The following is a 27930-nucleotide window of genomic DNA, read 5'->3' as shown; positions in this document are numbered from 1 at the left end:
GTAAGGCTTAGCATCTAGAAGATTTTATTTATTGTTTTCAATCACTGAATCCACTCAGAATATTAAGATGAGAGAGAAGCAATGTAACAGTAGATGAACAGATAATTAGTTAAAAGAGGAGAAAGAAGTCCAAATTCTGACGTCAGTCAAATCTGGCCTGAAGTTCTTTATTAGCTATGTAACATTGGCAAGTGACTTAATCTTGCTAAGCCTCAGTCTAGCCGTAAAGTGGGGATAACAACAGGAACTGTTTCATTGGATTTTGTGCAGATTAAATAAAATATTCCACGGAAAGTTCTTTCTGTATCACACAGAAAGCACTCAGTAAGTGTTAACTGCATACATGTGTCCATACATCTATATTCACATACATACGCTCTCTCTATATATACAGTATACATATACCCACTCTTTATGTATATACACACTATATAAACATGCACACATACTAAGTGAATATATATATATACACATATATGTTCATTAGAATTTTAAAACTGAGGAAAATATTAAAAATCATACAATCCTGTGAATTTAATATGTGTTTATTAGCAGCATGACCCTTCTCTCAAATACATGGAAGAATCTCAATGTATGGGTTCTCAGGCTAAATCAAGAAGTCATAGAGGAGACACAGACTTATGGATACAGTGTGGGGGGAGGAAGGAGAGGGTGGGATGTATGCAGAGAGTAACATGGAAACATACATTACCAAATGTAAAATAGATAGCCAATGGGAATTTGCTGTATGGCTCAGGGGAACTTGAGAGAAGGGCTTCCATACGCCTGAAAGAAAAGAAGGGGATCTGGATCAATATGAGGACAGGACTTAAATTGAAATAGGGAATCAGGATGCCAAGCATACAGGTCAGGGGCAACAGAACTGAAGTGTTGGAGCTATATGACCTGGTTTAAACCCAGGCTCTTGAACTTACTAGCTCTAGGACCTGGGCCATTTTATTTAATGAGTGTGCATGTGTGTAAAATGGTGATGATAATAATAGCTAGTTCACAAAGCTGTTGAAAAAATTAGAATAATGTAGGTAAACTGCTCAACATGTAGTTAATTCTCAGTAAATAGTAGCTGTCCTTTTTGGATATTCCATAAACATCAGGCAAAAATCTTCATTATTCTGGGCCTGGTTAGACTGTTGACACATGAGGAAATTGGATTTGATTAATGGTTAAGGCTTTTCCAAAGAGCCTTAGAGTCTTGCTGGGTGCTAGCAAGAGAAATTAACACATAGAGTGCTTGTCAGAATGCTGAGATAGTGTGGTGGAACATATGTACACCTATGGCTGATTCATGTTGATGTTTGGCAGACACCAACACAATAATGTAAAGCAATTATCTTTTAATTAAAAATAAATAAAATTTCAAGTGAAAAAAAGGAAGTTAGAGAGCCCATTTCCCAACCCCAAACACACATGCACGTGCCCGCACCACATTCAAGCATATGGAAGCCCTTCTGTCTGATTCATAAAGAACTCAGCTCACAGTCTTCATAGATCTGATGCCCCAGCCAGGGAATGTCAGCTATGGCTTTGCTATCAATACAATTGGAGTCAGCTCAGTCAGCTCATGCTAAGCTTGCTGTTAAACCTTGTTTAAACATTTGGAGAAAATCAAGCAATAAGTGAGAAAATCACCTCAAGTATTTAGCTTCTAGAGTGGCTTACTCTCAAAAGAACCAGCTGACTAGTGGAGAGCACTTTTGTGATTAAGTTCCCAAAGAGCAGCCAGGAAGCCTTTGATATGGACTCATCTGGTTGTGTGCCCTTCCCATGAGCCCCAATAAAATAAAGGGCTTTCCTCGTAGCTCAGGCTGTAAAGAATCTGCCTGCAATGCAGGAGACACAAATTCAATATCTGGGTTGGGAAGAACCCTTGGAGGAGGAAATGGCAACCCACTCTAGTATTCTTGCCTAGGAAATCCTAAGGACAGAGGAGCCTGGTGGGCTACAGTCCATGGGGTTGCCAAGAGTCAGACACGACTGAGCTTTGACCTTCAGGAAGTGTATCGCTTAATTTTGTAGATCAGTGATTCTCAACTCAGGGACATTTTGCCCTTAAAAGGACATTTGGCAATGCCTAAAAGTAATTATTATGTTCACAATTGGAGGTGTGAAGATGCTACTTACATCTAGTAGGATGAATCCAAGGATGCCAATAAACATCCTACAATACAGAGGACATCCTCCTTGAACAAAGAATTATCTGGTACAAAATGTTAGCAGAGCCAGTTTTGAGAACAATTGATACAGGTAAGACAACCCATTGAAAGAGAACATCAACCTATAGTGTACAATTTAAATTATGTAAAGGCACTGCAGGAAAAAAATATTTGGCTATGAAGAATGGCTCCAAGAGGAAAGCTCTGAAGTACAAGGGCTAGAATATAAGCTTTGTAATTGAACAAACCTGTATTTGATCCCAAGTCTGCCCTTAATTGATAGTGTCACTCTGGCCAAGTCTCAGTGTCCTCATCCTTAGATGGAAATAAAAACACTGACCTTGCAGAAATATTATAATTGAGATGATGCATAAATTGTCCATGCCACCCTCCCCCCAAAACTGATAGCTATTCTGGAGGGGTTTTACTTTTCCAAGTTACAAATCATGTCAAAATGACTAAAATAAACATAATAGTTGGAGTGAATTTAGTATGATGAAGTTATGTCAACAGTTTTAGTGATATGACAAGTCACCACATTGTCTCTCAAGCTAGTTGCTGCCCAAAGCATTGCCTTCCTGAACAAGCCCAGAATAAGAGTCAAGATGCCTGCTGTCTTACCCATGCTTTTGGTCCCTTCATGTTTTCAGTCAGTAACTGTTTCATCCAGTAACTGGATGCCAGTGTCCCGTCCCAGTCCCCTAAATTTATATGCTATGCCATGCTAAGTCACTTCAGTCATGTCTGGATCTGTGACCCTATGGACTGTAGCCTGCCAGGCTCCTCTGTCCATGGGGATTCTCCAAGCAAGAATACTGTAGAGGGTAGCCGCGCCCTCCTCCAGGGGATCTCTCCGACCAAGGGATCAAGCCCAAGTCTCCTGCGGCTCCCTCATTGTAGGCGGATTCTTTACTACTGAGTCACCAGAGAAGCCCCCAGATTCATATGTTGAAGGTTAATTCTTTTTTCTAATTAATTTTTTATTGGAGTATAGTTGATTTGCAATGTTGTGTTAGTTTCTGCTGTATAGCAAGAAGAATCGGTTATACATATATATATACCCACTCTTTTTTAGATTCTTTCCCCATATAGGTCACTACAGAGTATTGAGTAGACTCCCTGTGCTATCCAGTAGGTCCATATTAGTTATCTATCTTATATATAGTGGTATGTATGTGTCAATCCCAATCTCCCAATTTATTCCTCCCCCTCTTTCCCCCTTGGTACCATAAATTTGTTTTCTACGTCTGTGACATACGTATTTAAAGTGTACAATATGGCAAGTTTTGACAAATGTATACATACATGAAATCAACATCATAATGAAGATAATGAACATATCCATCACTCTCAAAATCTCCATGTTCCTTAGTAATGGCAAATTCCTCTCATGTTGCATCCCTCCTTTCATGGGAACTCACATCAGCTTTCTTTGTGATAGCCCCAAACTAGAAACAACACAAATATGCATCAGTAGTTAAATACACAGTTAGTGGCAAAATCAGACAATATCATACTGCACAGCAACAAAAAAGATAAGCTACTGGTACGCACAACAGCAGGGCTTCCTAGGTGGTGCTAGTGGTAAAGAACCTGCCAAGAAGTAAGAGACTCGGGTTGAATCCCTGGGTCAGGAAGATCCCCTTGAGGAGGGCACGGCAACCCACTCCAGTGTTCTTGCCTGGAGAACCCCATGGACAGAGAAGCCTAGTGGGCTACAGTCCATGGGGTTGCAAAGAGTCGGGCACAACTGAAGTGACTGAGTGTGCACACACACACACACACAACAACGTGGAAGAATCTCAAAATAATCATGCTGAGGAGGAAAAGCAATATTATATCATTTGCATTTTTATAAAATTCTGGAAAAATATTGAAATAATCTAATGAAGCTTAATTCTTAATATAATGGTACCAGGAGGCAGAACCTTTGGGTCATTAGATCATGAAGGTAGAGTCCTCATAAATGGGACTCATGCTCTTATAAGAGACTCCGGGAGTTTCTTCAACCTCTCTCACCATATGAGGACACAGTTAGAAGACGGCCACCTAAGAACCTGTCAGGTCTCCACCTGACGCTGAGTTGGTTAGTGCCTCAATTTATTGGACTTCTGAGCCTCCAGAGCTATGAGAGAAAAAAAAAAGCCTCTGCTGTTTATAAGCTAGCCAGGCACTCAGGTATTCCGCTGTATGCATGCATGCTAAGTCACTTCAGTCGTGTCCAACTCTTTGCAACCCTATGGACCACAGCCTACCAGGCTCTCTGTCCAGGCGGATTCTCCAGGCAATACTGGAGTAGACATGCCCTCCTCCAGGGGATCTCCCCAACCCAGGGATTGAACCTGTATCTTGTATATCTCTTGCATTGGCAGGCGGGTTCTTTACCACTAACACCACCTGAGAAACCTGTTATTCTGCTACAGCATCCCAAATGAACTAAGACTCTAACTTCACTCCTTTAGACCGCCACACAATTCCTGAGTTGTACAGTTCCACATATCCCCTTTGATTTAAAACCTGGTGTCACACGCCAACAATATAAAGGACAGGACACAAGACACAGAAAACTTGGTCATTTTTCACAAAAGCAGCTCCTGCCGGTTCTTCCTTTTCCCACCTTTCTCATTTCTCAGCATGCCATGCTTTACACTGTGTCTTGCTTTTTTTTAAATAAACTTTTTACTTCAAAAAAAATTTAATTACAGGAGATTACAAAATAGTGTAGAGTTCCCACATATCTATCCCTCATCCAGTTTCCCCTGAGGTTAACATCTTGCATAACCTGGATACCTTTGTCAAAACCAATAAGTTAACACTGATAAAATATTATTAAGTAATCTACAGACTTTATTCAGATTTCCTCAGCCTTTTCATGATGTTTGTTACCTATTTTTGTACAGCCCAGAAGTCAAACATCCCACAACCTCCAACAAGATCTGTATCTTCAGAGCATCCACCAAAGTCACCCTGAAACTAACCAAAGATGCATTTAGAATTTTGAAGACAGATTCAGGCCCAGGTCAGAGTCCAAAGGATAGAAGCAATTAGACCCTGGAGTTGAAAGATAGGGTTTAGGTGCCCTGAAGACCTGGTAGAATCAATGTGCTGGGCAAGTGAGGCCACATCAGGCCCCAACAGGTCAACTAAAAAAATTTTTTTGGAGGGGGAACCTTCAAATAGTCCCACTTTCCTGAAGAAAGGAACCTGGACTCTCTGGAAATTGTTGCTGAAGAACTTTTGAAATAATCCTCCTAGGCAAGTCTGAGTGTGTTGCTTTGCTAATCAAGAGATGGCAGCTAGCACTCGATAAGGCAGTGGACGGGTTACCATTGCTGTCAGATGCACACACATGGGGCTCAGTAGGGCCTGACATGGCCATGGTCTTACACCAACTCATCTGTCATCAGCCTAGAACCGGTTCCAGCCTGGCTTCATACACAGGGTCCTGCTCCTCCACTCAGGCCCGGCCAACTTGGCTTGGAGAGCATTTGGTCCCTTTGCATAGAATGCTTTCTGCAATTTATCCTTGCTCTGTGCCACAACATCCCTATCACACGGAAAATGGTATTTCGTCTGTCTTTTCACTGCAGAGGGAAATTTTCCTACATTGCATGTGTTCCTGATACAGCCCTGCTCTCTCATGCACTACAGGAAAATCAAGTAAGTGTCACTCTAGGTACCCATCACCTGCTGAGTGAGCCTGACTGTGTTCCAGCCTTTAAGCTTCAGCATCTTTCTCTGAGAAGTGGAGCAAACTGTACATACCTGAGAGGGTGGCTTTGAAGATTCAATAAAGAAGTAAAAGTATATTTTTCAAGTTCTTTGCTTAACATCGAGCACTTTGAAGACCCTCAAGAAATGGTGGTTGCGGTTGCTATTGTGATTATTAGTGTGGTTGTTCAGTTCCTTTATCTGTAAAAAGGTATATTCATTCATTCAACACTGAACTAGGCTATAGGGATCCAGTGGTGAACAAGACAGACAAGATGCTTGCTAGCCTGGAAGTCACTTCCAAAGGCAGAGACACAGACAACAATCAGGTGAAGAAATGAATGAAGACATGATTTCAGATGGGGAGAAGTGTCATGAAGGAAAACACGGCAGTGTACTGGAGAATGGCTGGGAATGCAGAACTACTACAAATTCCATAATCACTGATGTTTTCACTGAAAAAAAAAATTACATTTGTGCTAAAAACTCAGTGACAAGAAGGAAACAGAGAAAATTGGGGCAGAGAACTTCAGGCATGGAAAACAGCAGGTGCAAAGGTCCTGAGGTAGGAACACACTTGCGGGGTTAAAGGAGAGAACACCAGTGTGACTGCAGCACAGCGAGCAAGGGGCACAGTGACTGAGACCAAGTCAGAGGGGCAAGGGGTCAGCGAGTGGGCTTGGATGTCAAGGGAAGGAATGTGGACTTTATTCCAAGGGCAACGGAAAGCCAGGGGGAGTGTTTAAGCAGGGAAGTGATGACTTTCGAACTGCAATTTTAAAAGATCATTTTAGCTTTGGATTCAATCATAAGAGGGCAAAAGCGAGAGCAAGGAAGTAATTAGAAAGCTAATATGCAGTAACCCAGGGTGAGACGATGGTGACTTGAGCCACAGACAGTTCTCCTAGTTGTTACGAAGAATAAATAAGCTCATGTAAATGCACCTAGGACAATTCCTGGCACAGAATGGATGCTCAAAATATTTTAATTCTCTTCTTCCAACTCTGTGCTATAGCAGAGATCTCTATTTCCACAAAGCTCTCTAAGAGGCAGATAGAATGCGTCTAAGTGTGAATGCCAGAATTCTCATCAACTCTATGTTGACACAGCAACATTATAATAAGGCCGAGCAAATGCCAATTCCATCCTGGTACATATTGCCTTGTGTTGCCGTTTTGTTAAAACTCCAAAAACCATTATGCTTGAACATTGTAAACTCGTTTATAAAAAAGTAGCATGGGGACCATAATGCGTTTTGAATGCACAGTCAAGGATCGCCATTCTCTTCCAGTCCAAGGAGAAGATTAAAGATTTTCCAATATAAAACTACCAGATTTGTCCTTCAATTAATGATGAAGGCATAATCCGGCTGTCTTGAATTAAAGCTGCATGCTTTACTATCAGCTAATGGATACTAGAAAGGAATCCTTGGAAAATAAGAGCAAGAAGTATGATGTTAATTGCAATTCAGATGAGGAATAAGAAATGTAACTGGTACTAGAGAAGCTTTGGGTTGGAGCATTCACAATGAGTCAGGAAATAGAAAGCATCACATAAGGTTTAAGAGTCTGGGTTCTAGGGACTTCCCTGGTGATCCAGTGGCTAAAACTCCACACTCCCAGAGCAGGGGGACTGGGTTCCCTGGTCTGGGAACTAGATCCCACACGCTGCAACTAAGACCCATCACATCATAATTAATTTTAAAAAAAATCTGAGTTCTAAAGAAAGAAGATTTCCTATGGGCAGGATCTTTCATCCCCTCACTTATTCTTATGCATGTGTGACTTTGGGGAAGTCTCTTCACTTCTAAAACTCAATTCTTCATCTGTGGAATGTGAAAAATAATAATACTGCTCTCACCAGATTATGGTAAAGATTACACATGATCATCTACTCAGAGTGTTCAGCATAGTGCTGGCATAGGATTTAAAGAAATATCAGTTATCTTTATTACTCTCCAGTACCCTGAGGCTCAGGTGAAGGAACTGGAATTGTTTATTCTGGAATTGAGAAGGCTGAGTGTGTAATTTAGATTCTTACCATGAAAATTGCCACAATGTATTGAGTCCTTGGGGGCAAGATACTGTGCCAAGGGTTTATGTTTAAAAAAGAGGAAAAATATGCAACTTCCAACATTCAGAAGCTGGCCTGGCTCTCCAAGCAAGGTCTTGTTATTCTCCTATTAGACATAAACCATCTTACAGAATTCCAACCTCAGACAAGGTTGCTGGGAGACCATGATAAAATGAGACAAAGCAAAGCCACTTCACAACTTTGTCCAAGTGCAGACAAAAGCAAGGTCATTGTGCAACCCTAAAAATAACAACATCCTCCTCTGTCCCCAAAGGAGTGCCTGCTATGTATTTACCAATCACAGATTTATACTCAGGCTGGTCTCTGCTCCCTATAGGTAAGATTTATTGAGATACACAGTCACATTGTGTATTACCTTTACTTTCTGACAACATATAACCCAGAGTGAACCCTTCCCCAGATCACCCATTTAAAGCCCCAGTTCTAAAAAATAAAAATAAAGCCCCAGTTCTATTCCAGATTCTTCCTAACACCTCCTACTGAGCAATCCCAGATTTGCCTCAAGTGTGTGTTCTCCTCGGTGCAACAAGTAATAAACCCAACCTGCTTAACTACAGATGTTTTCCCAGTAGTCTTCTGCTGAAGTGCATTCATTTTTAAGTGACAATGTAAGGCATGTATTATTACCTCTATTCCACAGCAGAGGAAACTGAGATTCAGAGCGATTAAGTTATTTCACCCAAGATCCTCCACATAGCAAGTGAGAGAGAATGGGCTGAAAGTCGGGTCTGTTCCATTGCAAAGCTCAGGCTCAGAAATGCCCCAGTTGCATCCTAGTCTTAAGGGGTGCTCATACTCTGAGTAGGGTCCCACTGATGACTGGAGGAAGAAAAACCGTCAAGAAGCAGCAGGATGAATTAGATGGGGTACAGGATCTTCTTAATAGGAAGTGAAAGTCGCTCAGTCGTGTCCGACTCTTTGCAATTCCATGGAGTTGCAACCCTCCAGGCTCCTCTGTCCATGGGATTCCTTAGGCAAGAATACTGGAATGGGTAGCCATTCCCTTTTCTAGAGGATCTTCCTGACCTAGGGATCGAACCCAGGTCTCACACATTACAGATTCTTTACTGTCTAAGCCACCAGAGAGGCCCCTTAAGTGTTGAAAGAGGGGACTAATTTTCCCACTGTTGGAGAATTATTTTTTAATTAAAATATATTAAGATGATTTAAAGATGATAGAGAGGCATTTTGGTTTTGGAAAAGTCAAGCAACTTATTATGACAAGTTAAGGGAGAAAGAGACTGCTCTTACACCCAACAACTCTTATTTGATTCAGAGATCATAGTCTATGACTGAAGGGTACTTACATTAAGAATGATGATACAGAAACCATTATGGCTAATACTATCCTTTAAATGATTGGAAGCATCTCATAGGAACAAGAAAGAATACCTTTTTCTATTTTAAATTTATCTCAGTAGTTGGATATGATAAAATTTTATTATTTTTTTTTCAAGCAGAAAGAGGATAACTGGCAAGTGAACACTTAATGGGGGAAATATATAGCTTGCACAATTTAAAAATAAAATCTAACAGTTTGCATGTTTAGCACCTTTCATGCAAGAATTTCAGAGCGATTTTGTAAAAATGAATTATACTTCCTTCCCGTCCCCCACCACCCATGAAGAAGCTCGACTTTACAACTATGAGAAAAGGCTCCCGTGAGAGCATGACGAACCTGGAGTGCCTGGGGAAGTGGAGGTGAGTGGAGACGTAGGGGTCCTGAGTTGAAAGGAGGGCTTGGGTTGATCTTTTGAATAGGAAGCACTCACACATGTCAGCCCGTCTCCAGGGAAACAAGCCCCTCCTTTGGTACCTGCTCTTCTGTCCCCCTCCGCCTCACTCAATCACTCTAACCCTCCTCTAGGATCCCACATCTTCTTCCCCCTCGGCACCAGAAGTCAGATTGTATCTGGTTTCCTTTGAATAGTCCTCAGAGAATTGATGGGAAGAAGTTCAGCAGGGATGCAGGCTTTGGAAATCATGTCCTTGGAGGGAGCACCTACAGAAATAATCAGACCTTCAAGTAGCCATGCTAGGCTCCGTCTCAGCCAAGCTAACGTGGGCTCCATCCATTTGCCCAACAAATACTACTGAGTACCTAGTTATCTAGGCAGTACTGTTCTAGAGACTACAGCAAAGAATGAAACAGGAGAATCTCTGCCTTGACGGGTGTATATTCTAGTCAAGGGAAAGTCGGTAACCCAAATAGATTTTTTTAACCAAATTATATATTAGAGTGAGCTAAAGGCTATGGAAAGAAATAAAGCAGGGGATGGGGCTAGATATCTGAGAGGTTAGTTTTTTTAATTTATTTAATTGGAGGCTAATTACTTTACAATACTGTGGTGGTTTTTGCCATACATCGACATGAATCAGCCATGGGTATACAGGTATCCCACCATCCTAAACCCCCCCTCCCACCTCCTTCCCCACCCCCATTCTTCTGGGTTGTCCCAGAGCACCAACTCTGGGGGCCCTGTTTCATGAATCGAATTTTCACTGGTCATCTATTTTACATTTTAAATTGGAGGATAATTGCTTTACAATGTTGTTTTGTTTCTGCCATACAACTTGAACCAGCCATAAGTGTGTGTGTGTGTGTGTGTGTGCATGAATAAATACATATATATGTATGTGTGGGTAGGTGTGTATATATATATCCCCTCCCTCTTGGGCCTTCCTCCCACTCACCCCATACCACTCCCAGATCATCAGAGTGCCAGACTGGGCTTCCGATGTTACATAGCAACTTCCCACTAGCTAGCTATTTTACACATGGTAGTGTATATATGTGGAGAAGGCAATGGCACTCCACTCCAGTACTCTTGCCTAGAAAATCCCATGGATGGAGGAGCCTGGTGGGCTGCCGTCTATGGGGTCACAGAGTCAGACACGACTGAAGCGACTCAGCAGCAGCAGCAGCTGTGTATATGTGTCAGTGCTACTCTCTTAATTCGTCCCACCATCTCCTTCCCTCACTGTGTCTGCGTCTGTTTCTCCATTCCTTTCCTGCAAATAGGTTCATCAATACCACTTTCCTAGATTCCATATATAGGTGTTAATATACAATATTTGTCTTTCTCTTTTTGACTCATTTCACTCTTTATAACAGGCTCTAGGTGCATCCACCTCAGTTCAACTGACTCAAATTCATTCTGTTTTTATGCCTGAGTAACATTCCATTGTATATATGTACCACAACTTTATCCACTCATCTGTTGTTGGACACCTAGGTTGCTTCCATGTCTTGGCTATTGTTAAGTACTGCTGCAATGAACACCGGGATACACGTGTCTTTTTGAATTATGGCTTCTTCAGGGTATAAGCCCAGTAGTGGAATTGCTAGGCCATATGGTAAATGATGTTGGAGAAAAGATCTGAAGGAAGTGAGGGGGGGAATGAGGGAAAGGAATAGTCTAGGAAGATGGGCTATAGGAATAAAGGTCTTGAGTCAGAGGAAATCTAAAGTTCCTAGAGTGTGGCTGAAAGAGAGAAAGTGAGGGGAGAGAAGCAGCAATCATAGCGGTAAATGTGGAACAGGAGTGTTGGCAGATTCAGTAGGGTCTTGTGGGTCACTAAGAACCTTAGCTTTTCTTCTCTATCAGATGCAGAGAAACTGGAATTTTTGAAAACGGCAGTGACATCACCTTAGAATTTAAAGAAATCTCAATGCGAGGTGAGAGTGGAAGCCAAGCGTTCAGTGACTGCAACCATCTACATAAAAGATGATGGTGGTTTGGACCATCACCTTCAGAGGTGAAGGTGGAGAAGTATTAGGATTCTCATTATGTGTTGAAGGAAAAGCCAGTAATATTTTCTTTTTTTTTTTTTTTTATTTTTTTCAGTAATATTTTCTGACAAATTGGATATGGGGTATGAGAGGAAGGGAAGAATTGAAAATGATTCCAAGCACTTTGGCCTGGACAACTGGCAAGATGGAACTTTCATTGCCCAAGGTGGGAGAGATGGAAGGGGCGGCACTTTTGGGGAGTGCACTTCTAGCAATGTTTTATTTGAGATGTCTATTAGACATCCAAGAGGAGATGCCCAGAGTCAACTGAACATATAAATCTAGAGTTCGTGGAGAGGATGCAGTTGCAGATTGACATTAGTGAGAGTGATTAAACTAGATGGGAGCAGTGAGAGTGGGTGTGGGTTGCTAAGAAGAGGACCAAGCCCTGAACCCATTATATGTTGGGGAGATAATGAAGAAGCAGTAAAGGTAACAGAAGGAGCTATCAGTGGTATAAAGACCAAAAAAGAATAGGATCTAAGAAGTCAAGTGAAGAAACTGTTTCAAGAAAAAGAAAGTGACCATTGTGTGTAAGCATGGGCACTAAAAGAGGACCAATGGATTTAGCAATATAAGGTCATTGGCCACTTTGAGGAAAACAGTTTCTGTGGCATGATGGAGGCTTTTATTGGAGAGATAGCAGTATACTTGTATGCTGATGGGAATAACCCAAGACGGGGGAGAAAATGATGATACGAGAAAGAAACCTAGTGGAGCAATGACCTTGAGTAATGTGAGAGGCTATGGAATCCAAATCCACCTGAAGTGGCCGTCTTTAGATAGGAGTGTAGACACTTCCTCTCTATGGTAACAGCAGAGATGCAAGAATAGCTTGGTACAAGTGCTGAGAGGCAGGTAAATATGGTGGTGGTAGTCTGTGGAAAGTTATCTTTTGATTGTTTCTAGGCTTCCAGAAAAGTAGGAAGCAAAGTCATCTCTGGTGACACAGAGATGCTAGAAGTTTGAAAAGGAAAGAAAGGACGATAAAATAGTTGTCCAGAAGAGTAGGGTGAATACATTTAGAAAATGTAGTATGATCAGTGGGAAGTATTACATATTCATATAAGGTTTATGGTTATAAGTTTAACAATAAGACCAGTCATGTATGTGTGTGTGTGCGTGTGTGTGTTTTCCAGCCACATTCAATGCATAGGTATAGGCACAGAATAGGCAGAGCTGGATTTAATCAAGGATGGGTTCTTTCCAAGTTAGCTCAAGGAAGCCAGAAATGCAAGAGAACTGAGAGTAAGTACAAGCGTATGATCACAATGACTGAGCACAGAATTTAAGATGGGAAGGGAGGAATGTGATTAGAAAGGAGGGTAAGGGAAAAGGTGGTAAGATACATGGGTTTGAAGAGGAATTAGGATTGGAAGGGAGGCAGAGGGAAAACGTGGTTAAGATCAATAGACTGCAGATCCCAGAGAGTTCAAGGAGTGATGGCATCAGGCATCAGAGGAATTAAGCTGAAAAGATAGGAAGTGATGGTCAGATGGCAGGATGTTTGAAACTGAAATTATGGACAAGTCACTGGAAGCCTAGATCCTCGAGTAGAATCATGGGAAGGAGTGGTTTAGAGGATGAGTGCTAGGATGAGATGACTGGAGAAATGAAGGTCCAGGAATCGAGTGGCTAGGATGTTAGAAGAGGCATCTGGTTATTAAATTAAGGGAGAATTAAGATAAGAGAAAATGACAGCCAACAGGAGTTCAAGTCTTCAACAAATGAACAGGAGTGATCTAGGGGTTTACAGACAAAGAAGGTGGTGGCTAGGATTGTCTGATGACAAGGGAGTCAAAACTGCAGGGGTTTAGGGAAGAGAAAGGGAGAATTAATGGTGTGGAAGTGGAAATTGTGAACTAAGGAGACACCCAGCTGCACCTCCAGGTCCAATGGTCCAAGAGGTGATAGAGAAAAAGAGTTATGACCAGAGAGGGCTGCAGGGAGAGTGGTAGGCTCAGAGGAAGTCCAGACCTAAATTAATCTAGTGAACACACCCTGCATACAGGCATACATTCTCATGCACACACATACACACACATGCACACACACCTGGAACCATACAGATGGATGGACATTTAAATGGGTGGATGTCACGGTATGTGAAATATCCCTCAATAAGGCTGATTTTTTTAAGGAAGTACATAGAGATCTTTAAGAGCAAGGGAATCAGATCCATTTTAGGGGAGGTCAAGAAAAGCCTCTTTAAGAAAGTATCTGATGACGATGTCTCAAAATGAAAAAAAAAATCTTATATTTGTGACATATAATGATTTTACCTTTTCTTTCTTTGGATTCACTGTGCTGTGAATTTGATTCATGGCCCTTCCATCATAGTCATTTGGGTCCTGAATTGTCTACAAGCCTGTAAGGTCCCATGTGGGGCCAAAGAAGGTCTTCCTCAGTTTGATATCCTCTATAGCAGGATTCCCCAACCTCTGAGACCTAATGTCTGATGATCTGAGGTGGAGCTGATGTATAATAATAGAAATAAAGTGTACAATAAACATAATATGTTTGAATCGTCCCAAAACTAGCCCCTTGTGGTAAAACTGTTTTCCATGAAACTGATCCCTGTGCCAAAAAGATTGGGAACCTCTGTAGTACAGGATGTAGAACCATGTCTAACTCTCCAGAGGCTCACATAAATATTTCTTCAAATGTGTTGAATTAATTTAAATATTTATTATTTCAAAATATCAAAGTAACACCTCATGAAGGCATTTTCAAAAGAAACAGGAAATAGTTTTATAAAATTTATTTATTTATATGAAAAGTGCATTTTCATATTTATTCATATGAAAAGTAAACATAAATGAGAATATTTTGTGTGTTATTATCATTAGCTAATAGTCATCTTACAGTCAGAGGCAGAAAGAAATGGCTGAAGTAAATATCAAAAGTATGTCCAATATGCAACTTTCAGAATTATATGGTGAAAAAAAACTAGTATATAATTGCCAGGAAAGCTATTTAAAGCAGAAATATGAGATTAAAAATGCCAAAGGTGTAAACAACTTTAATCTGCTAATTTATTACACATGCCTCTTAGAGCCAAGTTTTATTTTAAGCTTAGATCTTGGATATTTTCACTGTGTTGCTACAAATGAAATTAAAATTTTCTAAACTCAAACGCTATGCATGTTTCATCTTTTCAATGTCACTCATTTCCTCTGAAACTAAGTTCATGTGTACAATTCAGGCATTGTGACTATATATATGCAATCTTTTCTTATAAGGACATTCTTCTACAGTCCAAAAGGCACAATGACAATGCTTACCCACGTCTGTATTCCATCAACATTCTGCATTAGGGAACAGGCAGGCTATAGAAATAAATAAAAGTTCCTTTTTTATTATTAGAATAGCAAACAGGGCTTTAACTAATAAAGATGATTCAGGGCCAGTTGCTGAGGAAAATCATCCTTTCAATCATAAGTGCAGGAGGTGTGAAAGTGTATTATGGACCCTATATTACACACTGGACCCAATTACCTGCAACTCTTTCCCCTCTTATGACCCAGATTCTACTTTGGTTTCTGGACATATCTAATTCTGACTGTTCACTTAATCCTCTAGCTATATGAGGGAGCAGTCACAATAAAAAAATTGAGGTCCAATCAGTTATTGAAGAAGTGATTCACTACCAAAGGTAAGTGGCTTATGACTAGGTCTATGTTCTCAAACTTTCCAACAAGGCTCTGCTACCTCTATCCCTAAGAAACACAGTTCTCCAATTACACCACCATGAAATGTGACCTTTCCCTCCAGCTGGCACTGGGGTTTAGCCTTCATCATTAAAAAAGTACAGGTGTGCTGACAATTCAAGCCAGCACAACAGTGGCATGGTATGAGACTTGGTGGATGGGAAGGGGAATTTTACAGGAAGGCTTGCACAAAATTGAATCCTTAATATAATCGTAATAATGTGAGCTCTTTAAGCCAAATATCTGGCCTCCTCCCACTTCCCCCGTGAAATATCATGATTGACTGGGAGCTTATATAAAACTGCCATTTGGGATATTGCAAGATTTGAACGCATGAAGTGTAAGTATTTGCTACATGTATGATGTGTCCAGTTGGACCTCGGCTTGTCTCCTTTGGCAACGCAGTCCCCGAAAGGGTGTTGAGTACCCTGACCAGTGATTGTTAAACACTAGAGAAGCTTCTAATTGTCCAGGTGACAAGGAAGGGCAAAACTAGGACCAGTGATGAGAAGAGAAGAGAGATTCCAATTTCTTCCTATGGAAGGACTACAGTGGGCAGCTTTCCATCACAGGAGGTGCTGAAGAGAAGATGAAGGATCATTTGATAAGACATCTTGAGGGGCTGAGACTAGTTAACCTAAAACACCTCTTCAAGCTCTAAGGTTTTATTCCAGATCCCCAGGCAAGACACTCTAATGGTGCTGACATGCTTCTTGTTGTCCGATGCACTATCTTCTCTCTCACCTCTGGGTCTTTGCACAGCCCATTCCCTGGGCCTTCCACCCCCTTCCCACTTCAAACATGAACTTAGAGTCACTTTCTTCACTTCCTTTACTTCCTTCCAGGAAGCCGTCACTGTCCCAACAAATTTAGGTAAAGGCACCTTGCAGCATGCGCTCATGGCACCCTACCCCTCCACTGCCACAGTGCTTACTTTTCTTGACTACAATTTCATATGGGTAGGGAACACGTCCTTGTCATAATCGTATGTCCATCACCTACACAAGAGCTTCCTAGGCAGCGCTAGTGGTAAAGAACCTGCCTGCTAAGGCAAGAGCCATAAGAAACACAGCTTCAATTCCTGGGTCAGGAAGACCCCCTGGAGGAGGACATGGCAGCCCACTCCAGTATTCTTGCCTGGAGAATCCCATGGACAGAGGAGCCTGGCGGGCTATGGGCCATAGAGTCACAAAAAGTTGGTTATGACTGAAGCGACTTAGCACACACGCATCCACACAAGGCCTACAGCACAGCCAGTTCGCAATGAATGTGTGCCAAATTATTTGGGTTGGCTGATAAGTTTGTTTGAATTTTTCCATAAGATGTAACAGAAGAACCCGAATGAAATTTTTGGCCAACCCAATATTTTCTTATTAAAAACCCTGCTGTGTCTTCCCCAGAAATCCACTGCATCTAAAAATAGTTTAACCAGAGATACTTTATCTTGCTCAGTTATTCTTTTTATGGGTCTCAAGTCCTTCTCTCCCCACCTCAAAGAAGTATTCCCAATAGAACACTGGTATCAAATATACAGCATCATGGACTCAATGAACAGGAATCTCAGCAAACTCTAGGAGATAGTGGAGGACAGAGGAGCCTGGCATGCTATAGTCCATGAGGTCGCAAACTTAGTGACTGAACTTAGTGACTGAACAACCATCTATATGCTATAGACTTGTGCATCTTGGGGCTTAAGCTGTTAATGACTACTTGCTAAGGCTGCACATGCTTAAAGGCCACTAAATAAAAATGATTAAGCCCATCCATAGCAAAACTATCATTATAGCCACCATCTATATGACCCAGGTTCTCATTCTGGGTGAAGTGGGCAGGGTTCTAATTAAGAATCTTCATGCTGCCTTCGCAGGGCCAGTCCCTACGAGGACTCTCCACTCTTATCACAAAATGCTCTGATGGGTGTGGTGTACAAGACCCCTTGCTCGTACTTCCTGCAGCTCTCTCCTGGGGCTCACGAGGATACATCAGAAAGTGCAAGGAGTGTGTGGACACCCATCTAAGACTCTTAACTAAAAGAAAACAGTTCAAACCACTTTTCCACAGGATATGGAAGCCATCCATTAGCAATAATGATTTAATATCATCAAACAAACACAAAATTGACTAGTTTACTTAAGAGTCAAATCAACAATTTCATCATTTCTCATTTATTTCCTCCTTTTAAACTAAGACTTCTTTATGGCTATTATGTGAAAACTACTCTAGTCATTTGAAACTCAGTAAGTATAGGTGGTTGATAAGATGAATCAGGCCCCTGCCCACCGACCGTGACTAAAGATGAGAAACATTCACAGTTAACAGCTGCAGGTGCAGCCTCCAGCCATTTGCCCATTTCCTGATAAATCTGAGACCTGTTCTATCCCATTCTTCTTCTTTAAGCACAGTCCTCACTATCTTCACCCTCTGACACTTCAACAGCCGCACACATTCATTCCTTCTTGGCTACTGCCTACTCAGACCAATCTTTCTCAAGCTGTAATGTGCTAGGGCTTCATCTGGGCATCTTGTAAAATGCAGATTCTAATTAGATAGGTCTTGAGTAGGGCCTGAGATCCTTCTCTTGTCAAAGCTTATAGAGATCACTGATGCTGGTGGTCCAAGGACCATGCTTTAGAGTATCAGGGACTAAGGGCAAAAACTCAGCATAGAATCTGCCAATCTCAACAGCTTCAGCAGGTCTGAGGTTTTCAGGAAATTTTCTAGGGACAGGGTCTGTTAACTTCCATCTATAATCTCAAATGACCCTATGCAAAGGTTAGGAACCACTGGCCCAGGCTTCCACTGTTCTAGTCCATGTCTCCTTCTGATCTTCTTCCCCAACTCTGTCCCACTAGCTGTTCCACAACCATTCACCCAGCAATCCCACCAGCAGCTGGGTTTCTACACCTAAGCAGATTTCCATTATTCGAGGTACTTGGTCTGCTGGAATCATTCATTTTAAGGAATACCAACAAAAAATGAGATTTGGGGTCAGTGACTCTGAGAGATAAGGGCTATGACAGAATGATGCTGGGCAGCGAAAATCATTTTGAAAAGCAGAAAGACCTGAGTCTGAATCTTGGGTCTGCATCAACCTAATAATATGACCTTACATTTATCAGCTTCTCCAAGCTTCGATTTTCTCCTTTGTAATGAGATCTACTTGTAGGAACATAAAGTAGCAAAGACAAACTTCCAGGCACATAGTGTTTACACAATCAATTGGTTACCTGTTCCTTTCCTTTTTATCATAGAGGAAGAGCAAGGATAAATTAAGATCTAAATTATTAATAAATACTTTAAAAATAAGATCTCCTAAGTTAAGACCACATTTAAAAAAGATCCATCTAGACTTGGATTCTGAATAATAAGAAAAATGACTAGTTTTAAAATACATTTAGGTTGTTTTTTTTTTTAAGTATTTTTTCTCTCAGATCTAAAATAGACAAGAACTGAAAGTTTTGGAGGAATTTTTAAGGGAAAATAAGGAATTCTTACACCGTATTTCAATCTTTTTTTGGTTTAAGTAAATTGTGTTAGAAAATGCCTGCTAACCAAGAACTCACAGCAAATATGTATCCAATTTTAATACAACACTATAAAACTGTTCTGGAAAGTTAAAACTAGTTATTAAGAGAGTCTGGGTGGGAAAAATATTCTCTAGGGGTGAAATGATTTCCCATGTGAAGAACTCGGCTTAGGGACTCTTGATCATAAGCCTTTCAGATATTACATAATAAAAACGCCATTGGTTCCTTATCAAAGGACTACTCGGCCCTCACTAGCACATTTTCATTGAACCTCAACACAGCTAATCACGTAGAACTAATGTAAAACATCCCCCATTTCATGCTCAGTGTGATATTACACCTTCACTTGTTTGTCCCAGAAAGTTAAGCATTTAAAAGATTTCATGGCCCTACACAGGCTCTTAAGGGCATACTTATTATTTTATCATAGTCTATTTTTAAAAACTACTGGAAGAATTTGGAAGAAAAGCTATCTCTTTGGTCTAATTTGTCAAATAATGAGAGTTCAAAGCTCTAGTTATCTCTTATTCTAAAATACTCTGTTATCCCTCAAGGATAAATTTTCCATTTCTGATAAGGTCCTTGTCCAATTCAAATTACAAGCAAAGGAAGTCTCCGGGGGAAAATGTGTTTACTTATTTTTCCACGTAACATCTTCAAAGAAACTGAAAGGAAGAAAGAACTATTCCTAAGGATATCTTCCAGAAGTAAAAAAATTCAGTAAGACATTTTCCTCATCTTTCTAAAACAATCTTTATCTCCAAGGAAATTGAACCAATACTCAAGATCTTACCTCTCAAAGCAATGTTTTTCCAAAAGAGTTGTCCTTATTCATCTCATATAAATATCATCTGTGGAGTCATTCTGTATACCCCCAGAATTCACATTAAAGGCAGTTTAAAAATAATTTGCCATTTACATATGTTTTCACTAGATTGAAAGCTGAAAGCTCTTCAACCCTTGCCATTCCAGCAACAAAAGACAGAACCACATTATCTTCAGGGTTTCATTCAGTGAGATAGAGCCCTGGGCCTCTGAAAAAGATACGTTTCTCGTGGTGAAGGGTTAAAAGAGGACACCAAGCCACCCTCTGGAAGTCATTAAGTTACAAAGCCCCAAGAAGATAAAAGTTTCCATTTTCTAAAATGTAAATCAAAAACATATTCATTAGTATTGCAAAACAAACATGCAAATCTTCACCACTTGAAAAGCTCGGCTAAATATGTACAAGGGCTAAACCCAAAAATACATCTGGTCCTTGGTTACAGAACTTGCTTTTTTGGTTTTATCTAAAGAGTTTGTCTGTCTTCCATGGTTGGCTTCTTGGATTATTGCAATTCATAATAAGCCTTTTAGCTAAGGATGAAATAAACAAAGATAAAGTCTATGTCCTAGTTTTAAATGGCCCAGATGGGATGATTTTTCCATATGTTTAGCACACCCACTGTTTATTAATCATTGCTAGCAGAGCTTAGAGGATTACTGGGTTTATTGCCTGGGCAAGGGCTGAAATTTACAGTTTGTATAATCTCTGCACACCTTTTTAATATTCCATCCTTTCCCGATTGTCCTTTGCGCCTCACTCAGGTTGGGTGTGCATCCAAGTCTGTGTGTGTGTGACATATTATACGGCAGGGAATCTCAGCCAACTGATCAAGAGGAGGTTTTTGTGCCCAAATTTGGATACAATATCAGTCTCCAGGAATGTGTTACATCATAACAATGACAATGTGGGTAAAACTGGCAATACTTGACTCACCACCCTTTACAGTGATTTACTTCGTGTCTGGCAATCTGTTCTTCATATGATGTTTGTTTCTCATAAACAGTTTCAACATGGGAGAGTATGGTGTCAAGATAACAGTTATATCATTTGTCACTGCAGAACATCTATCCGGCTTGCCAAGAAAACAAGAGTCTTTTATCTTAGGCTTCTTACAAGTGCTTGAGTTCTGGTGATTCTTTCTCATCAACGCACTGGATTATTTCTTTGAAAACTGACCATCATCGTCTCAGTTACATTATCATTTCAATTTCTCGTAAATAAAATGAAATCTGTGGAAAAGTTAGCATAGGGGACTCTGGAGGAGAAAATACTGAGACAGAGAGGAAGAGGAGGTGATTCTCAGACAAGGCACAGCCCCTGAGAAAGGAGTATCCAAAGCAATGAGTTAATAATATTAAGTTCAAAAGCACCTTGACTGTTTCCTGTCATGTTTTAAAAGGAAACAGTCTCGGATAAGGTATATGACCTCCATTTTCATCAGTGTACCAAGTCTTAGGCACATTTTTAGTTGTCAAATGGCTTTGGTGGGGGGGGGGATAGGGAACAAGGAGAAACCTCTATCTTTTTATATCAGTATCATCAAGCCACCCTGTCAATCTGAGGGAATTCTGACAGGAGGCGTCCATATTTGGAACATCCCCTAAAACTTGGAAGGAGAAAAAAGAGGGGGAGATATTCTCTAAAATTTCTTTTAATAGAATTGGTTAAGACAGTTAATGTAGAAAATGTTCTATTAATCATGGATGCTTTTTATAGTATTTTTACATGGGTTTTGAGATGTGGTTTTATATCTTCAACAAATAGAGGAAGGGAAGGCCTCCATAAAGCATAAGAATAGACAGCTGTGGGCTCAGAAAACTGAATATTCGGTCATTCAAAAAGGCTTTGAAATAACTGCTGGAGTCTTGTGTACAATAATCAAACTCTGAACAAGAATCTTTTATGACATCCTACCCTATGCTGTGGGCATACAACATTTGTCCTATAAAATAAAATAAAGAATGTGTGCTCAGGAACCAGCATTTTCAAACAACTTACCTAAAGGAGAAGCATTTCGCTTATTATGTCCATGAATGGAAATGATCTAACTTGTACTTGGAATATCAGTTCTGTGACCCAGACAATGGTCAGATATTCTGGGAAATCTACACACACAATCTCCTCTGATAGCTCGCCTGAGTCTCTGCAGCCAGGAAAGCTGCTCTGTTTAAAGCATAGTTGGCAGACAAGTTGGTACCTCAGTCTCATCCAAGGTATTTAGGCTAAGCCTACTTTTCTATTCAAAGAAAAAAAATGTGACTATGACTAACCAAGAGAGGAAAATATTGTTCCTTTTAGGGATCTGGTGCACATAGCACAAAGGGTGGGATGGGGTAGGAGGGGGAGCAAGAGATGGACGGGATGGATGCATACCCAGAGCTGATTCACTTCGTTGCACAGCAGAAACTAACACAATATTGTAGCACAGCCATACTCCAAATTGTAAAAAAAAAAAAAAAAAAAAAGCAAATATAGTCCATTACCCTACCAACTTTGGGGCTCACTGCCTCTCATCATGCCATATCACTTTCTTACTCTTAGCCTCTCATTCCCCTTCTCTTCACCTGTCCCAATTCTCCCTAACTTCTCCCTAACTTCAGTTCTAGTTCAGGTCATTTCTACTCCATGAGACCTCTCCCACTGCCAAAGTCCATATTGATGTTTCCTTTCTCTGGACCACTAATGTTCAGTCTGATTGACTCTAAAAAGAGATACATAACCATACAATGCCTTGCATCATTAATAATAGCCTCATGTCTCTTTTCTGTTCACTTTACTTGACTATATGCTCCTGGATGACAATGATTTTTTTTCTGAAATGTACGAGAAACTATTGCAGGGCTTCCCAGGTGGCTCAGTGGTAAAGAATCTGTCGGCCAACGGAGAAGATGCAGATTTGATCACTGGGTCCAGAAAATCCCCTGGAGGAGGAAATGGCAACCCACCTGTTTTCTTGCCTGGAAAATCCCATGTACAGAGGAGCCCTGGCAGGCTACAGTCCATGAGGTCTCAAAGAATCAACACAGCTGAAGTGACTGAATCTGCACACACAGTAACTACTTAATTGAGCCCTTATGGTATGTGCAGCACAATGCTAGGCACCTTCCCTAAGTGATGTCACTAACTCTGAAGTACAGATTTCATGGAAACACTTCTGTGCTGCCCACACACTGCCCAGTAATATGAACAGGGCTCCAGTGCCTAGATCAACATGGAAGGCCCAATTTTGAGAATAATTCAAATACAACATAGAAAGTCTTAAATATATAGACACTTTGGAGCATTATAGTCAATAACCAGAAAAATTGTTCTGGTAGAATGCAAATATTCTCTCCTCATCTCAGAACATTGGTTCATTTGGGGTTACTTTAAATGATCTTTTGTGACACTTCATTATTTGACCGTGATTTTCCATGGCTCCACCTAGGAGTTTCAGTCACTTGTTAGGACTTCCTGAGAGGACTGGCTAGAACTCAAAGTCTCTGAGTGGTCATTTTGTCTTTTGAAAATACCTGACTAGAGTATACCATTTAGTAATAGTTATTTTCCTTTCTCCATACTTTCAGGAGTTCAGTTATACTTGGGAAGAGAATAAGGTTCCCAAAAACCACTTCCACTGCTCTCATTCCTAGGTTCCATTCCTTTGGTGTTGAAAGAACCTTTACACCCCTGAGGAAATGTAATAGGAGCCCATTAGAGACAGTCAAGTTGCTCCCTGACAAGCAAAATGTTTAAAAAAAAAAAAAAAGCTGAGGTTCAAGGCTCCTATAGGATTAAAATGGAAGTTCAGAAGTCTGGATGATTCAGATTATAGATCTACACTGGTAAGGCTATCCACACAAACCCCACCCAGGGCTGTACTTACATCCCTCAGAAAAGTGAAAGCCATGGATGCCAACTTAAATGAGAAATCATAAAGCCAACCTTGGCCCAGCACAGAGATATATTTTATCCTACCACATTTTTACATTTGCATACATGGCACCCTTCAAAGCCAGGAGTTTATATTTTCCCACCAAGGCTCAGCATGTGTGAAAAATGCTTTCCAAGAAACAAAGGCTGGCGAAGATGCAAATGCAAATGTGAACTTGTGGGCAAGCAAATGCAGTTGAACTTAACAGAGATCCTGCCTCCATATCTTTGGGTGAGCTTGGTAATAACCCAAGCCTCCACCAGATGAGAACCTTGAACCTCAAAGTCAAAAAGAAAAAAACAAAACAAAACAAAACAATGGCACAAGGATAGAATCACTGGAAAAGCAAACACATTTCTCAATAAAGAACACTCTATTTAACTTGGGGGGGGGTGATATTCAGCAAGAGATAAGCATGCTCGAGGCTGGGAATTATTTGCTAGTTCATTCTTCCTATAAAAAGGATTATCTCTGTGGCCACAAATAAATTCCAAAGCCTCTGATTCCATGAGAGCTTTTTTCCCTTGGAAAAGAAACAGGTCTAGGATTCTACCCTACTGCTTTCCAACTTTAAAAGAATTCTCAAAGCAAGGATGAAGACAGAGGACTTGTATTAAAGGAGGTGGCTATATTATACAGAGTGAATGAAGTCAGAAAGACAAAGACAAACACCGTATATTAACATATATATATGGAATCAAGAAATATAGTACTGATGATCCCACCTGCAGGGCAGCAACGGAGACACAGACACTTTGGACACGTTGGGGGAAGGAGAGGGTGGGATGATATGAGAGAACAGCATTGAAACATATACATTACCATATATAAAAGAGCCAGTGGAAGTTCGATGTATGACGCAGGGAACCCAAAACCAGTGTTCTGTGACAACCTAGAGGGATGCGGTGGGGAGGTGAGTCGGGGGGCGGGGTCAAGAGGGAGGGGACATAGGTATACCTAATGTTGATTCATGTTGATGTATGACAAAAACTATCACAATACTATAAAGTAAGTATCCTCTAATTTAAAAAATTAAATATAAAAATAATACAGGGGGTGACTGGATTCACCTATTTAGTTTCTCTCCTCACCAACCAAATAAAAAGGTTTTCTGTAGGTTGTCAAATGTATATACAGGTGTAGGTCTTAGAGGGTATAAACTTGTATACAGTACATATCAGAACCAGAGGAAGCAGCTTATTCAGGCTAGAAGATGTGGAGGAAGTCGGGGCCAGTCTGAGATTCCTGCTATACTGAACTCCATCTTTCCAGGGCACTGAACCTAGACCCACATTATGTCAGCCTTGAGCAACTCGAGATGATTTATGCTCAGTGGCATTGACTTTTTCTTTTTGTGTTTTTGGAAACAAAAGAAAAAAAGATGTCCAAGAGAGATTACTTGGAGATTTGAAAAAGTTATTTAATGCATGGTTATTTGCCTACATATGGCCTAGGCCTGTTGGGCATAATCTGCCAAGTATCTTAAATGGTTCCCAGGGAACTCCCAGCGTGGGCTCGACGGCCATGACTTTTCTGTACCATTTTAATTGTTCCAATAAGATGCCACATGATGAGCAGCCAAGCACTGATAAACCAGTAATTTGCCAATCTGGATGTAAAAACCAAACAAGAAATACAGAGATATTCCCTGCTCAAAGAAGAATGTCTTTTCAGTGATCATTCTGCTTTTAACTTTTTTTGCAAATAATATTTTATTTGGAGCAGCTTCAATTGCCAAACATTAAAAAAAAAAAAAGACAAAAGCAGGCAGGCAGGGGAGAGTGGCACTGTGCCCCTCGGCTCAGGGTCCTCAGAAGTAAACCACCATTTCTGCGGTATGGTACCATGCCAATTCACGCAGGGGAAGCCAAAATCCTAAACGATGGCTGAGCTCATAAAACTGTTCTCTCTCTTATCAAGATGAGGTTTTAGGCTCTCCGATTTCAAGCGTTTACTTTGATTTTTATTTTTCTTAGGCCAGCACATGTAGCTCTCACATGTTTTGCCTCGGGCGTTAATTAATCTGGGTAACCAACACCTCACGTAGGAAAAAGCAAAATCAATGAACAAATAGGAGCTATTTATTAACTGCACATGATGTGCAAGGTTCTAGGCTAGATGCTCAAAGGACACAAAAACACACACAATGCAGCTGCATCCTGAGTTTCTCACAGGGCTAACTGAAGAACAGAGATGAAAGATAATGACAATAAAATACACGCTAAGTGCCAAAATACAGTCAGATAAACCAGTGTTTTAGGAGTTGGAAAAGGGCCTGCAGGGCCAGTTAGGAAAGGCCCAAGAAAACACTTGCGATCTGGGCTGAATCTGAAAAGGAAGAAAACTCAGACTAGCAGAGAAGAGGATAGACCTTCGTGATGACAGTAAATATGCTAAAAAAAAAAAAAGCTATTGCCGAATCTGACATTGTAATAGCTAAAGCCTATACATCTTCTTCTTTTCTCTAAACCTAATATAAAATGATATGTTTATGCCCCTATAAAGGCAAGCAGTCTTCAGGTAACCCAGCAGTAGGCAGAAGGGATTTCCCTGGTGGTCCGGGGGTTGAGAACCCACCTTCCAGGGCAGGGGACTTAGGTTCAATCCCTGGTCAGGGAACTAAGACCCTGCATGCTGCAACTGTGATCTGACACAGTTAAATATAAATAAATAAATGTTAAAAAAAAAAAGAAAGAAAGAAAAGAAAAACAATAGGTGGAGATTGACCAAGGCCAGGTAAACAATTTTGTAGATTGTATGGGAACTATGAGAACACTAACATGGAAAAAAAAAGAATAAAGAATAATCCTTGAAGGTGGCTCAGTTGGTAAGAATCCCCCTGCAATGGGGGAGACCTGGGTTCCATCCCTAGGTTGGGAAGATCCCCTGGAGGAGGGCACGGCAACCCACTCCAGTATTCTGGCCTGGAGGATCACCATGGACAGAGGAGCCTAATGGGCTGCAGTCCAGGAAGCCGCAAAGAGTCAGACACGATGAAGCGACTAAGCACAAGGAATAATTAGTAAAATGAAGGAAGGTGGTGTCTGTGACATACGTTTGACCTGAAAACTAGATTCTTTCACAACCATGTTACGAGTTACATGTAGAATTTTTCATCCTTGGGAACAAAGCTTCTCATGAGTTCTTTGAAGATGGCTTCTGTCATCCAATTCTGCATACCACACGCCTAGTAAGCTTTCTGGGTTTATAGTAGGTGCTCAGTTAGTAAATGTCAGACTGAACTGGTCTAAATCACATTACAAGCTGATCAAAATGTAGATATTTGTGAGCTGTCATTTTTCCAGTATTAATTGGTATAAAGTAAACTATGCCTAGAATAATCTCAGAAAGTATTTCCTTATAATGTTATACTTTTAATCTCCTTGTGTTAATACTCTTTTACATTGTTGTTCAGTCACTAAGTTGTGTCTGACTCTTTGCAACTGCATGAACTGCAGCACACCAGGCTTCCCGGTCCTTCACCATCTCCAGGAGTTTGCTCAAACTCATGTCCATCAAGTCAGTGATGCCATCCACCCCCTTCTCGTACACTCAATCTTTCCCAGCATCAGGGTCTTTGCCAATGAGTCAGCCCTTCACATCAGGTGGCCAAAATGTTGGAGCTTCAGCTTCAGTATCAGTCCTTCCAAAGAATATTCCAATGAATATTCAGGGTTGATTTCCTTTAGGACTGACTGCTTTGTTGATTATAAACATTCAACCAATTTATGCCATCTCTGGACATAGAGAGAGGAGTCAGAATTTATAGGATTCCCCTTATCTTCCTGGGCCCCTAATATATTCCTTAAGTTCTTATATGAAGAAGAGCATAGCCCATGGCATAGGGTGCAGCTGACCTCAGCATGATGGCATTGATAAAAAAAGAAAAAAAAGTCATAAATTAGTGGTGTGTTGTCAGGGTGGCACTGGCTTACAGAGGGTGTACACACAAATGAGTTCCAGTCTCTCTGAAAGCAATAACAATTCACAATAGAAATTAGACAACCTTCTGAGGAGTAATTGAGCCAGTCAGAAATTAAAAGAACTAAGGGTACACAACATAATGAACAGATTTATTAGAAGGAAATACACAGCTGACAAGGGAACTCTTGAGCCAGGAAGGAAACTATGGAAAAGGTTGCCCAACACAGTTTCAAGGCTTCACACTCACTTCTGGACAAC

General features: G+C 40.7%; 1 long non-coding RNA gene across 2 annotated transcripts; it reads right to left on the bottom strand.

The window, feature by feature from the left end:
• Positions 1-547: 547 nt before the first annotated feature.
• On the bottom strand, positions 548-20308 carry LOC122679565. 2 transcript variants are annotated; one of them, XR_006336436.1, is made up of 3 exons: positions 19803-20308; positions 3480-3622; positions 548-786 (listed from the first exon to the last, which is right to left on the bottom strand). It is a non-coding gene; the product is annotated as an uncharacterized LOC122679565 (long non-coding RNA). The 2 variants fall into 2 exon arrangements; XR_006336435.1 differs by lacking the exon at positions 19803-20308 and adding an exon at positions 5061-5149.
• Positions 20309-27930: the final 7622 nt, after the last annotated feature.

This window comes from Cervus elaphus, chromosome 21 (genome assembly GCF_910594005.1).
Source record: "Cervus elaphus chromosome 21, mCerEla1.1, whole genome shotgun sequence".
NCBI classification, from domain to species: Eukaryota; Metazoa; Chordata; class Mammalia; order Artiodactyla; family Cervidae; genus Cervus; species Cervus elaphus.
This window is presented reverse-complemented; position numbering and strand designations above follow the sequence as displayed.